Source organism: Ochotona princeps, chromosome 18 (genome assembly GCF_030435755.1).
Source record: "Ochotona princeps isolate mOchPri1 chromosome 18, mOchPri1.hap1, whole genome shotgun sequence".
Lineage (NCBI taxonomy): Eukaryota > Metazoa > Chordata > Mammalia > Lagomorpha > Ochotonidae > Ochotona > Ochotona princeps.
The window spans coordinates 5,596,524-5,609,164 of record NC_080849.1 but is presented as its reverse complement, the minus strand read 5'-3'; positions in this window follow the sequence as shown (position 1 = coordinate 5,609,164).

Below are 12,641 nucleotides of genomic sequence, written 5' to 3'. Positions count from 1 at the left end.
TTCCAATAAATGAATCTGATTCAAAAAGTAATTGTTTCAATTAGAAGGAAATCTTGGTTTGGTTTGTAGGATGGTCTAACAGCCCAAGTCCGTTTCCTGAGACACATGCACTCCACTGAGGACAGCACCTCAGTAAGTCAGGTAGTATTCACATTAATGTAAATATTCTTACTTATCTCCTAAAGGGGTTCACATAGTAAACTCAAATTTTAATGGCTACATTAAATAGTATATTTAGGTTGGCCAATATAAAAGGTTTTTGAAGTATAGCTGTCTTCCAAATAATTAATTTTACTGCTGATTTTGCAAATCAACAAATTAAGATTACAGTTTTTTCTTAGCAGTAAACAAAAGGTCTTGTGGTTCTTGTATTTTCTTTTGTTCCTGTTTATTTTAGTTTCTTGTATGTATATAAACCTTTCCCTTTTTGATATCAATGGATTTGAGTACAATTCACAATATGATATGGTCCTTAAGAGTAGAAATAATAAACATTCACAGAAAAAAAAATCCTGTACTCAAGGAATTCAACTTCAGAGAAAAATTTCCAAAATAAGAAGTAAAACTGGAATGCAGCCATTCTTGAGATTTTGAAAAAACATTTGGTTCAACTAATATACTTTTTTTAGATTTATTTATTTTTTTAATTCTTTTTTTATGACAGTTTAATAGGCGTTGGGGTTCCCCCCTCCTCACCCCACCTCACCCCACTGGTCTCCCCTCCAGTCTTACCATAGATGTCTTTGGTGTGCCCTCAGAAGTCCCTCACACTGCCATTGAGGTCTCTCCCACCCACGCAGAAGGTTGTCTGGCGTTTCGCCGTGAGTCTGCCCTTGTACTGCACGCACGGGGACGTATATCTCTGTTTCTACCTATGGACCTATCACGCTTCCATTACACACGCCCTTAGGTACAGTCCACCACAGGCTGAGAAGAATAAAACATTGACTGACAAAAAAAAAAGTGGGAGAAAACAAAAATTAATAGTATCAAAGATGAAAAAGGGAGTATAACAACAGAAACCACAGCCATATAGAGAATAATTAGAAATTACTTGAAATAATTATACACCAACAAATCAGAAGACCTCCAATGAAATGGACAGGTTTCTGGATTCCCACCATCTACCCAAACTTAGTCACGAGGCAACAGAAAACCTCAATCAATCTGTAACTGAGGCAGAGATCGAATGAAAGCCCTTCTAACAAAGGAAAGCCCGGGCCCAGGTGGTTTCACTGCTGCATTCTGCAAAGCATCCCAGCAGAGCTCCCCAAACTCTTCAACACAACAGAAGTGCAGGCAACCCTTCCAAACTCATTCTGTGAGGTCAATATCACCCTAATACCAAAACTGGATAGAGAATTAACAGAGAAGGAAAACTACAGACCAATATCCCTGATGAATATCAATGCTAAGATCCTCAACAAAAACCATCCAGTAGATTTATTTATTTTTATTGGAAAGTCAGATATACAGAGAGAAGGAGAGACAGAGAAAAAGATCTCCAAGCTCCTGGTAGATTCCTCAAGGGGCCTCAATGGTAGGAGCAGCCAGGAAGCGCAAAGGTTGGGCCCAATTTAGATATCCATATAACTAATGAGAAAAAGAAGGGAGAGAAAAGATGGAATTAATATTGTTAATGGAAACACACAGCTCACTTAAATTTTATATTAGTGACTTTTGAAATATTTTCACAAAAGTGTAACTATTATCGTACAACTGATTTTCATGTTGATTTCTTGGCTCCTGTGAGGATGCCTCAAAGCAGTCCTGGCTGATGCTAATTACTCAGTTAAGCTCTCCTGGGGAATGTGATTGATTGAGCCATCCAGGAGGATTCGTTCTAAGGGATTTTGCATGGCAATGAGGCTCTAAAGTTATGGTTAAAATGTCAGGAATAAAGAAGAAAGACAAACACCAGAAAGTATTTGAACGTCTAATGCCTGTGAGGGCACATCCAAAAGGTCACAGAAAACAGAACTGAAAGGTAAGTTTGGGTCTGGCACGGTAGCCTAGCAGCAGCTAAAGCCCTTGCCTTGCACCCGCCAGGATCCCACATGGTCACCAATTCGTATCCCGGCAGCCTCACTTCCCATCCAGCTCCCTGCTTGTGGCCTGGGAAAGCAGTCGAGGAGACCCAGAGTCTTGGTACCCTGCACCTACATGGGAGACCGAAAAGAGGCTCCGGACTCCCAGCTTGAGGAGTTGATCACTGGGCAGAAAATCTTCCTCTGTCTCTGCTCCTCTTTTAAAAGTTCATTTTGAAGCAAATCATGCTTGAAATCCATGCAGTTTTTTCAGAATACACACTTTCCATGAACTCTTTTCATGGCAGAATACACAGAAATTTTAATGTCGTTAGCACATAAATGAAGTTTACATACTAACTTTTCAGGGGATTTGAAAGGCAGTAAGATAATCGCACAGGAAATGATGGTGATGCCAATGTGCCAGCGTTCAGTGGGAGACATAGGAAGCCTATGTTCCTTGTCCTACAAGGATTGCTGTGTTATCAGGATTTGGCCCCCATACAGTCATGGGAACTGTCTGGTATTTGACCTTCAACTTGTAGGGCTGTAGGCCGGAAGAAAAGACAGGGGAAGTGAAGAGGAGAGTGTGGTGGCTGGAACACACAGGCAGTCAGCGGGAGCCCAGAGAGCCGACTGCAGCCTGCTAAGTCTCATCCCCTTAACGTCAATGGTGCAGCCGTTTGCAGGTGTAAAGCTAAACCCCGCCGGCACAGCCAGCAGAGGAGCCTGAAGCAACAAGAGGCCCAGGTGTCCCACCCGATGCTCAGCCATGGGAGAACCAGCAGCGGACAGCACATTCAGTCCGGGGCAGTACCTGCTGCCTTCCCCTTTCCTGATGCCTCTGTGGCCCGTCGTGAACAAAACTACGCAGAGAGGGGAATTTGGAGAAATGCTGTCCCGCACTAGCCAAGTTGGGCTGTCGCCAGCCACCTCACCCCTCTTCCCCACCACGCCCCGGCCAGAGTCTGCTTAGAAATTAACCAGGAAATGAGACGGCAGCCTGTTTCTCAGATGTAGACGCCAATAAAATGCTTTCAAATTACGAACTTGAATTGCACCTGCTTGTATGATGTACAAAGAAAAATTGTTAGATCAAGCAGAGTGCTGGCAAACCCAGAAGGCAGACCCTAAGGGTCCCATCAAGGAAAGCTTAAGAAAGGAATGTACCCCGAGACGTGAGCCAGACCGAGGAAGCCCACCAGGAACCAAGAAGCATTCAGTAAGCAGCAACAGCGGGAAGGGGCACGTCAGGGGAGCCACACCAGCAAGCCCCGGAGCAGCGGACACGGCCCTCAGCCTACTCGCAGCCAGGAAGGCAGCCAGCAGGGAGCATTAGGCCTCACGTCTGAATTCTCTGTGCTCTGGATCTTTCCTTACATGCTGTTTACTAACTTGGCGGATGCCAACTGGGCACCAGCAGGCAGGAAAGCCCCAATGCCGCTGTCGGCAGCAGCTCCTGCCTTTGCTTGGGAAACCGAGAATAAACACCACGGCTGACCGATGTCGCCTTAAAGCAGTTCCTTCCAACAGCAGATACAGTTAATGTTTGGTGTTTTTAAATGGCATTTGCTGATTCTACTGAAACTGTTGCCAGTCAGTAATGTAATTTTGTAAATGTTAGTGAGGGTGACAGATTTCTGGATTTCGCAAGGGTCTGTCTTTCCCTCCTCGTCCTGCTGGCTGCTCCCCCGCCCCCTCCCCCCAGCACCTTGGGGAGCCAGGCCAGTCCTCACAGGTGCCCCTCCTGACTCCTTGGTAGGCGTGCAGCTCACCAACTGCTGGATCCTGACTCCCCCTACTCCTCTTGCATCCAATGACAAGAACCGTCTAAAACCGGCAAGGCTGAGGCCGATTCGTGTGTATCCAGGGTGGCACTGGTAAGCAGGGAAAGATATTTTATGAAGCTACTGGCCACTCCAACAGAGAATACCGTGTCATGTCTTTTCAGATATCAATATTTTAAAGTTTTCATTTGTTTGATTTTAGAAAGATTTATTTTTATTTGAAAGGCAGTAAAGAGAGAAAGAGAGAGATCTTCCATCCACTGGTTCACTTCCAAATGGCCTCAGTGGCTGGAGCTGAGCCAATCTGAAGCCAGGAGCCAGGAGCTTCTTCTGGGTGTCCCACGTGGGTGCAGGGTCCCAAGGCTTTGGCCATCCTCCACTGAGTTCCCACTGTTAAGAAGCAGGGAGCTGGGTCGGAAGTGGCACAGCTGGGATGAGGCTCGGCTGGTGCCCACATGGGATCCCCACACTGCGGGTAGAGGATTAGCATGCCATGGCAGCCCCAATATTGTAACTTCTAATCTGACACTGATAAAGGAATTCATCTTGGACAAATGCTAGTATGCTTTGAAATGAAAGATTGAAAACCGAGAACTCACAGAAGCGGCATTATAACCTGAGTTTCTTGTAACCGAACTAGTACTATTTCATTAATATTCCACTGGCTCGATAAACCAAAACCAACTGTCAAAATACCACCGTTATTGGCCTGCTGTGCTGTCATTTTCAATTAGTTCAAAAAAATTCCCAGCAAAGTGCTTTTCTTTGCCTTATGAAGTTTGAATTTGTGTGAAAATGTTCTTCCTTTGGAGGAATTGTTAAGGAAACACGTTTCATTCATGTGGCAGTGCTGAATTACAAAATGGATTTAAAAAAAGCAAATAATTGATAGAAGCATCTGAGGCAACAGACTGAAAGGTTAAATAAGATTAGGGAGGGAAGTGACTGTTGGGTTTTCCTTTCCCTGACTAAAAAAAAAAAATAATAAAATGTAGGTTCAGCCAAAATGTTTTTGGGAGGCAGATCATTCTCAACGGGCAGCCTCAACAATAAGAGCATTAATTATAGCCTTTCTGAAAAGGAGCTGTAATTCAAGGTTGTATTTCTGCTTATTACTTGTATCATATGGATTGCCACCTCTGCTTTCAAAATAATAAGGTTTGCCAAAATGCATAATAACCAAGAAGAAATGCATTCTGGAAATCATAAAGGGAATTTGTTTTGGCCCACAGAAGATACGTGGGTTCCGTGTTTGTGTACAGCTGCTTCCCAGCGTTTAGGGTTATTGATGCTGCCAATGTCACGCAGGGCTTTGAGCTCTGAGACTTGTCTAACTTGTAGGACAGAGCGGAAGTGAAGCCAGGAGTGCGAGGGTCGCTCTGGGACAACCTGGGGCCAAGGTGAGTCTCTTCCATCCAGATCCTTCTCTGGTTCCTCGTTTCCACACAAGAAAGTGACCTACTCTTGGTTTGCCTGCCGGTCGGACAGGCCTGTTGTCCTGCATCAAGCCGCAAGAAAGGTGAAACTCGCTGGAACCGCTTATCGGGAGCAACATGTTTACCCGACTGCCACTCAGTGCTTATCAACAACTCAGCTGGGAGATATTCTATTTGCAACGCTAACCTGTCAGGAACCCAGCAAAGCCGGGCTCTGGAAAGAGAAGCTAAGTAATTGGACTACAATTGTTTGCTCCACAATCCCTGGTAGAATTGTTGCCAAACAAAATTGAACCTGGAAAACAGTTTCTGACAGAGCCCTGCATCACGTGGCTTCCTTAATTGCTCCCAGGTCTCCTCCTTGCTTCATCCCCTCAAGCTGAATCCTGGGCTCGGCAGCTTTTTCCCTGAGTTTTTGCAGACGCAGCAGTATTTCTAAGGGAGAATCTGTTAGAGAACCACATAAGAAGGTTATTTTGGGTGAAAATGGCTTGTGACTACTTTTCGAAGATGTTAGTTTGCTGTCATGGACGACCTACTGTATATCAATGAAAATGCGCTATTCAAACAGATATTTATTCACAGGCATTTGTTTACTTAGTGAGATAATGAATTGTCTTGCCAAGCGTTTTTTGTTGTTGTTGTTGTTTAAGATTTATTTTATTTTTATTGGGCAGTCAGATATTCAGAGCAAGGGACAGAGAGGAAGATCTTCTGTTCGTTGATTCACTCCCCAAGCGGCCACAACAGTCAGAGCTGAGCCAATCTGAAGCCAGGAGCCAGGAGCCTCTTTGTGGGTCTCCCACACAGGCACAGGGTCCCAAGGCTTTGGGCCGTCCTTGACTGCTTTCCCAGGCCACAAGCAGGGAGCTGGATGCGAAGTGGGATTGCCGGGATTAGAACCGGTGTCGCTATGAGATCCCGGCATGTGCAAGGCAAGGGCTTTAGCTGCTAGGCTACCGCTCCAGGTCCCGCCAAGTGTTTTTCTTAAATTGGTGCACAGCCTATTCTACTTGTGTGTTTGATTTGAAGTCCTACTGTTTCACAAGACAGCCTGGAAATGAAGAGGAGAGAGAAGGGAGACGTGTGTAAGTGGTCAGCTTAGCATTTACTTCATGAGGTAATTATTAACAAAAGCCTAGAAACTTACTTTACTGTTTTTGGTCAGGAAGGAGGTTAGTCTTCAGAAGTTTAAGGAGAAGAATTGTTGGATAATTTTTTCCCCTGCAAATGTGGTGACTATGCATGTGGCAAGAGAATATCCTGAATTCAGCATCCAAGTGCAGACTACGGATGGATGAGAACAAGAACCCGGCTCTTTCTGGGAAGATGTGGAGTTAAGGGAGACAGTTTATCTATGTTGCATCTTCACAATAATAATGCATGTTATTGTCTTAAAATGCTAACACCTCATCAGAGTGCTTAAATGAAACATACTGTTCATGACAAATTAAGTTGTAATAACCCAGTACAATATTAATGGAGAAGGGGTAATGGAGAATGTGGGTAAGAAAAGTCTATTTAATACACAAACAAATCTTCATTATGTAATATTCAATTTTTATCAACTTATTTAAAATTTAAATACAACTGTTTGATAGTAAAAAAAAAAAAGTAGTATATTCTGCTCAGTTTTCCTGCGGACCTGCACAGCTTGCAGTGACTGCTTTACATGTTGTTTGGGTCAGTTTCTCAATAGTCCACGTGCTGGAGGCTGGGTCCCTGCATGGCAGGCAGGTTGGAAGTGGCGGGACTCTGTGAGGGCTGTTAGGCCTGTAGGGATTAGTGTATTTCTCATAGGATCCCAACTACTTCCCATAAGAGCAAGTCATTTAAGAGAAGCAAGACTGGTCCCTGACTGGCTCTGGCTTTCTGTCTTGTCATGTGATACCCAACATCACATGATCTTCCCCTATATACCATGGGATCTCTCCTGTATACATGCCTGCCGTTGTGTTACCACCTACCATCACGGGCCAAATGGAGTTGGATGGGAAGTGGAGCTTCCAGGATTAGAACCAGTGCCCATATGGGATCCCAGCACATTCAAGGTGAGGACTTAAGCTGCTAGGCCACCACGCTGGGACCCACTTTACCTGCAGTGAGGCTCCCTGCTAATGTGCCTGGGAAAAAGGAAGAGAATGGGCCAAGGGGGAGAACTGGAAAAGGCTAGGCCTTTGGGGAGTGAGCCAGCAGGTAGAAGCTTCTCTGTCTCTTCTCTCTCTGTGTAAACCACGTTACATATAAATGAATACCTCTTTTTAAAAATGCACACAAGGCCCAGGGTGGTAGCCCCACGGCTAAAGTCCTTGCCTTGCACTTGCTGTGATCCCATATGGGCGCTGGTTCTAATCTCAGTGGCCCCACTTTCCGTCCAGCTCCCTGCTAGTGACCTGGGAAAGCAGTTGAGGATGGCCCAAAGCTTTGGGACCCTGCATCTACATGGGAGACCGGGAAGAAGCTCCTGGCCCCTGGCTTTGGATCAGCACAGCTCTTGCCGTTGTAGGCATTTGAGGAGTGAATCAATGGATGGAAGATCTTCCCCTCTGTCTCTCCTCTTTTCTGTATATCTGTCTTTCCAATAAAAATAAATAAATCTTTTTTAAAAAATGTACAAAGCTGGATCAGTGCAGTGGCATTGTACATAGTCCTGCAACTGCTTCCCCGACGTTCCATAAGGGCGCCGGTTCAGGTCCCAACTGTTCCACTTCCCCTCAAGTTCCCTGCATGTGGCCTGGGAAAGCAGCAGAGAAAGGCTCAAGTCCTTGGGCTTCTGAACCCGCACGGGAGATCCAGAAGAAACTCTCAGCTCCTCGCTTTGGATCAGCTCAGTTTCATCTGTCGGTGGCCATTTGGAGAGGAAATTAGGGATGGTAGACTTCTCTGTCTTTCTCTAAAATCTTCTTTTCAGCTAGAAATTAATATATTTTTTAAAAAGTACACAGCCTCAGAGATATTATTATAGCAAATAAAGAAAACAGTAAAATATTGTTCTGAATAAACTCTACTTAAGATTTCAATAAAATAAGACATGCAAACCATACTGCCTCGTGTAGCACTATCCAGATCGCATTGGTGCTCATCCCAAGTGCCCTGCCTCTCTTCAGTGACGTTGTGTGTGGCACAGTGCAGGAGGGCTGCTGAAGCAGATGAGCTGCATTTAGATTCGTTCTTGGCACTTGCAAGCACACAATCCTGAGCCAGTCACTCTGTCTGTGGCTTCTTTAATTTCATTTGTCAACTAAATTTCCCTGTGTAAAGTGATGTATATACAACTGCTCGACAAACCATTCCCATATGTGGAGACTTGAAACCAGACGTGTGCTATCTTAGGTTTGTGGTTCTGATTTGGTGTCTTTAATGATGATGAGCTCCAGTGTGGCTGGCCTGAAGTCATCTGAAGGCTTTGCAGGAACAGAGCAGGGGTTTCATTGATGTCTTACTCATGTGGTGTGTGTTCTTGGCGGGCCTTTTTAATGGGTGGCTTGTGGCAACTCCAGCTGGCAGCCGGCCTCCTCCAGACAGAGCAGCCCGAGCAGCCTGAGACAGCAAGATGGAAACGGTGTTTCTCACGATTGTGGGCTTGGAAGTCAGTTTCTGCTGTGATCACCTGCTGGTTAGACACATCATCTTTCCTCCGCAGGAGAGGGGATGACACAGGACCGCAGATTCCAGAAGATGGGAATCTCTGAGGACCATCTTGGAGTCTAGCTGCCAATTGAGGACAATAATAGACCTCCAAATGTGATGTACTTGAACTACCTTCTGTTACCTTCCCAGGCTCATTACCAGGAAACTGAATATGAAGAAAAGTGACTTGGTCTTGAACCAACACTCTGATATGTGTTGTGGGCACATCCCAAGTGGTAGCTTAATCTGCTATACCACAATGTCTAATTTTGATGACCTTAATACACAATCCACCTAGATATAGCATAAACATTTTTTTTTTAATTTCCACCAAATCAAGGGCAGGATATCTGTCTGGAATGCCAATATTCCCTTTCTGAAGAAAAGGGATGGCCTGTACTCAGTTACACACGTGTGAAACCACAGTTGTCTTAATTTTTCCTTCTTTTTCTCCTTATCTACCCCATACAATGCTGACAAGTCATTGTACTAAGTATCTTCTAACCCATTTCCTTCTAAACTCATAACCACCACATTTGCTCAAGTAATACTTATCTCTGTGATTCATAGAATAACTTTTAAGTTCTTCTTTTCTTCTTGTGGGTCCTTCTAAGCCATTTCTTCTCTGAAACCACATCAATATTTATTCCTTTTGTATAACCTTCCCTGCATAGGTTAAGTTTGCGGATTCCACACCCCACATAAATGTGTCTGACTTTTGGGTGCTGTGCTTGCATTAAGTTCTCAGATAAATGGAATTAGTAGCTTGTGGTGTGTGTAAAGGAGTGGGGTCACTCAAAGATGGAGGCTGACAAGTTGCAAGCCCTACCAAGTGAGCTGGAGACCCAGCAGAGCTAATAATAGAGTTTGAGGCCAAGTCCAGAAGCCTGTGACCCAGGAGGACTGACGGGCCAAGTTCTGGTCAAGCAGGCCAGGGCCCAAGTGCAGTCATTATTTTAGATCCAGTCTAAGCCCAAAGACAAGAAAAAAAAATGAATGTCTGAACACGAGTAATGAAACGTGGGTAAGTTCCTTTTCTTAACTTTTTTAGTTTCATCAGATCCTCAGTTAGGTACAATTTGCTTTGTCTGAGTCTACCAATTTATGCGTCAATATGAAACACAATCTCCCCAGAATAATGCTCCCCGTACCCAGTTGACTTATGAACTCAGTCATCACAGTTATCTCCCATAATCCCCAGTGCCTATCCATACTCAATGTTCAAGAGGCACTTGGTAAGTGAAAGAAGGAAAAGCATCAGCAATAGTCGCAAGTGCAACATGGTGATGTTGAAGGGCATCATCACAATGCAGGTGCAGCCACAGCAGAACATCTAGTGTCGTTTTGTCAAGGTAGATTGAATTGTTCCTCAGGGAGTCCTTTTATTCAGGAGTAGAGATGCGTATTACTGAAGGACTACATTATTGCAGTTATATGGAGAAAATGGTGGGGGGATAGTTACAATGGCGAGGAAGGAAGGCAGGGTGGAGGGGATGAATCCCTATACCTACAAATCCATATCATGGAAAATTATAATAACAACTAAAGTACAAAAAAAAAAGGGAAAAAGCTTGACATTCGTCATTATGATTTTCTCCATGATTTTTTTTTATCAGAATCATGAACTGAATATTTTATTTCACTCTGGGTTACAAAATTCTCACTTTCAATGAATTTTCATTTTCTATGGAGAACACATGAAAACTTCCTGGGAAAGATGAAATAAGAAACAAAGAATTTTCTCCATGATTTTAAGCAGTTGTTTTACTGTGAAATTTCCATATGGAAGCTCAGGTATTTATTGAGAAGGAAATACTATTCCTTTCACTAAATGAACTCTGTGAATATCCAGGTGTTCAATCCTTAATAAAATCTCTGAGATATCGCTTTGAATTTTCAAGGATTCTCAAGTTGTAAAATTATGATATTAAAAAATCAGAACTCTGATCCACTAGAACCTTCTGCCTTGTCTGCACTAAGGGCTCAGAGTTTGCCGGGTGGATTGGGCTCCACTTTTTCACCTCCTGTTCCATTTTTTCTTTAATGCTTTTTTTCTGAAAGATTTATTTATTTATTTATTTATTTATTTGGAAAGGCAGATTCACAGAAAGAAGGACAAAAGGAAAGGCTCTTCCATCATCTGCATCACTCCACAAGTGGCCCCAACGGCTGGAGCTGCACCGATCTGAAGCCAGGAGCCAGGAATCTCTTCTCCAGGTCTCCCACGTGGGTGCAGGGTCCCAAGGCTTTGGGCCGTCCTCCACTGCTTTCCGAGGCCACAAGCAGGGATGCTGGGAGGGGAAGCACGGCTGCCGGGCTGAGAGTTAGCACCAATGTGGGATCCTGGTGCCTGCAAGGCAAGGACTTTAGCCAGTAGGCCACCACACCGGGCCCTAATTTTTTGTTTAAATGTATTTATTTATTTATTTATTTATTTATTTATTTATTTATTTAGATTGGAAGGGCAGATTTACAGAGAGGAGAGTCAGGATCTTTCATCCTCTGCTTCACTCCCCAAGTGACGGCAATGACTGGAGCTGAGCTGATCTGTAGCTAGGAACCAGGAGCCTCTTCTGGGTGTCTGAGCAGGTACAGGGTTCCAAGGCCTTGGGTTATCCTCTGCTTCTTTCCCAGGCCACAAGCAGGAAGCTGACTGGGAAGTGAGCATCCGGGACTTGAGCCTGCACCCATACGGGATCCGGGTGTGTGCGCGGTGAGGTTTTAGCCACTGAACACTTGGCCTACTTTTTCTATCTACTGTTTTAAGACCATCAGCATTTGAAAATCAGACCTATAGACTTGTCCTCGGCCACATGTTGTTCTTCCGCCTGTCTCAGCCTGGTACCTTCAGACGCTTTGAACTAAGGACCATTTACTCAAAAGAATTGCTTCAGATACTGGAGTGGAACTATCGCGAGGTCTAAGACATTTTGACTCCAGACTGCACGATTCAAACATCAAGCTCATAAGTCAAACTTTCTTTGTCTTTTTCTTGAATTCTCTCATCACTTGGTTAAAATGAGGAGAAAGCAACTGCTTTTCTCCCTCCCTGAAGGAGAGGCTCCACAATTTGATTTTAGACCCTAAAGCGAGCAGGGTGAACTAACTCGGGCACAGCAAGTCTTGGAGTAACTCCTTTGCAAGTTACTGCACTTGATGTGCAGGTACTTAGCACCTGTTGTTCCCCACCTCAGCCAAAGCACGGTGAAAGTGGAGCTTGGCAGGAATGTCACCGCTGGAGAGCTCCGTACCTCTTTCAGAAAGGGTGTCAAGCAGCTGTTTCAAGTAAGTGACTTGGGACAGGAAATTTCTACATACAAATTTCAAAGTTATGTTTACTATTGTTGTTATTCAGTGACACGAATTCCACACTTCTCAGATATATCTACTATTAATAGAAAAAAAGTTCTCTGCTTGTCTAAGTTTTTTTTTAACTTATTTTTATTGAAAGGCAGGTTACAGAGAGGAAAAAAGAGAGAGAAATTCATGTATTGATTCAATCCCCAAATGTCTGCAACAGCTGGAGCTGAGATGATCTGAAGCCAGGAGTATGGAACTTCTGGGTCTCCCACATAGGTGGAGGAGCCCAAGCACTTGGGACACCTTCCTCTGTTTTCCCAGACCATTAGCAGGGAGCTGGATTCCAAGTGGAGCAGCTAGGACTTGAACCAAAGCTGCAGGAGAAGGTTTAGCCTGCTACACTACATCACTGGTACCCTAGATTACATTTTTAATGTAAGTGCTTTCATAGTCACTGGTGG